Genomic DNA, 1,881 nt, shown 5'->3' on the forward strand with positions numbered 1-1,881 from the left:
TCCTCGTTAGTATAGTGGTCAGTATCCCCGCCTGTCACGCGGGAGACCGGGGTTCGATTCCCCGACGGGGAGCATATTTTTTTTTTTTTTTACACCCAGTTTTTTGTTTTACTTTATTGAAAAGTCCATGCTGCGCTAGAGTTCCCGTCCCGCTATTCCCGTCTCTCCTCGTTAGTATGATTCCACTTCCGGCCGCCGAAGCGAAAGGACGTGCGATCATGAGCTCCGTCGGAGCGGTTTCAGCGGCCTCATTGGGCCGCGGTAACAGGACCGAGGAAGGAACGCAGGAATACTCCGTTGTTTTGCCACCACTGCCAACTGGGTCAGTTGTTTTAAATACTGTTTTCCTTCACGCCGACATCAAGGGACGGCCTTACCACGTCGAAGAGTTCCGCGACGCCCTGGTTCGTCTCGCCTTACTGCCCGAGGTTATCGCCCTTGGGGCGTATCAAATGAACCATGTGTGGGCGGTGACCTTCAAAAGCGAGGAGGGCAAAAAGAAGTTGCTGGCCGCGTCCGAGCTCGTCGTAAAGGGCCGTCGGTGCATCGTCATCGATCCAAGCAACCAGGACGTGCGGATCAAACTGCATTGGCTGCTCTACAACGTCGCTGACGACGACGTGCGGGCAGCTCTGGCTCCGTACGGAAAAGTCGTCGAAGTTGCCAAGGAGAAGTGGCGCGTCGATGGCTGCGGAAGCGTCGGCACAATGACGCGCACGGCGGTCCTCCGTCTCAAGGGAGGCGTGACTGTGGACGACATCCCGCACCAGCTGCGGGTCGGCGGCGAGTTGGCCCTCGTCGTGATGCCAGGTAGGGCCCCTCTCTGCCTGCGATGCCAACGAACGGGACACATCCGCAAGGAGTGTCGCGTCCCCAGGTGCAACGTCTGCCGGCGGTTCGGCCACGAGGGCGCCCAGTGCGTGCGGACGTACGCGGCGGCCACGGCCCCTGTGGGGAGCGACGAGAAATCGGAGCTTCTCATGGACGAGGCCGACGCCGAGGAGGCCGCTGCGGGCTCTGTTGGCACGTCCCCGGGTGCCACGCCTGCGCCCGTGGGCGACGCGGCGACCAGCGTGGACGGCACGGCACAGGGTGCGGACGCGACGCTGAAAGCGGCGCTGCGGGACTGTTCGGCCGGCGAAGTGACCGCGCCGAGCACCAGGCATGCCAAGGCCCACGACGACGGGAACGCAGAGGCCGTCGGAGATGTGCCCATGGACGACACCGTGGCCTCTGCAAGTGGCCTGACCACGAAGCGAACCAGGGAAGACGGCGGCATAGACCCCGCCGCGGCAAGCCAGGAGGAGCCGCCCATCAAGACGGCGCCCATCAGGAGAATGCGCATCACCCCGAAACCGAACATTCCCGTGGACGAGAGGACGGCGGCCAAGCCACCCCCTTGAGTGTGTGGGACAGAGCCCGATTGGGACCTCGGAGTCTGCGCGACGGGCAGTCAGTCGCCACCACTGCGTCGCGACAGAGCGAAGGCTGTACGGTCCGAGGTAAGCGCCATACGGTCTGTCTTTTCTTTGAATGGCCATCAGCCTAGAGGCAGCCCTACGTTTTGCCACGATTAACGTACGCGGGCTAGCGGCGAGGCGGCGGCAATACCAACTTAGCAGGTTGTTTGCGGACAACGAGCTAGATATTATCGCCGTCCAGGAAACAAAAGTGGAAAGCCAAGAACAGACAGACCGATATATGGTGCAGCCTTTTCGAGCTCTCTTTAATGTCTGTGTCTCTTAAGCCTGGTTCAGACAGTTGCGTTTGACTGCGTTTGACTGCGTTGCGGCAGCGAGAAACCAGGACATCCCTGCTGCATATGTCGCGTGCCAAGAGGATTCCTTGAATTGGATTCCATGCTTCATATGAAGCACAGTT

General features: G+C 60.4%; 1 non-coding gene across 1 annotated transcript; it reads left to right on the top strand.

Annotated features, from left to right (window-relative positions):
- On the top strand, positions 1-72 carry Trnad-guc. The gene has a single exon. It is a non-coding gene; the product is annotated as a tRNA-Asp (tRNA).
- Positions 73-1,881: the final 1,809 nt, after the last annotated feature.

The sequence above is a fragment of the Ixodes scapularis genome, unplaced genomic scaffold, assembly GCF_016920785.2.
Source record: "Ixodes scapularis isolate PalLabHiFi unplaced genomic scaffold, ASM1692078v2 ptg001080l_1__unscaffolded, whole genome shotgun sequence".
Taxonomy (NCBI): Eukaryota; Metazoa; Arthropoda; class Arachnida; order Ixodida; family Ixodidae; genus Ixodes; species Ixodes scapularis.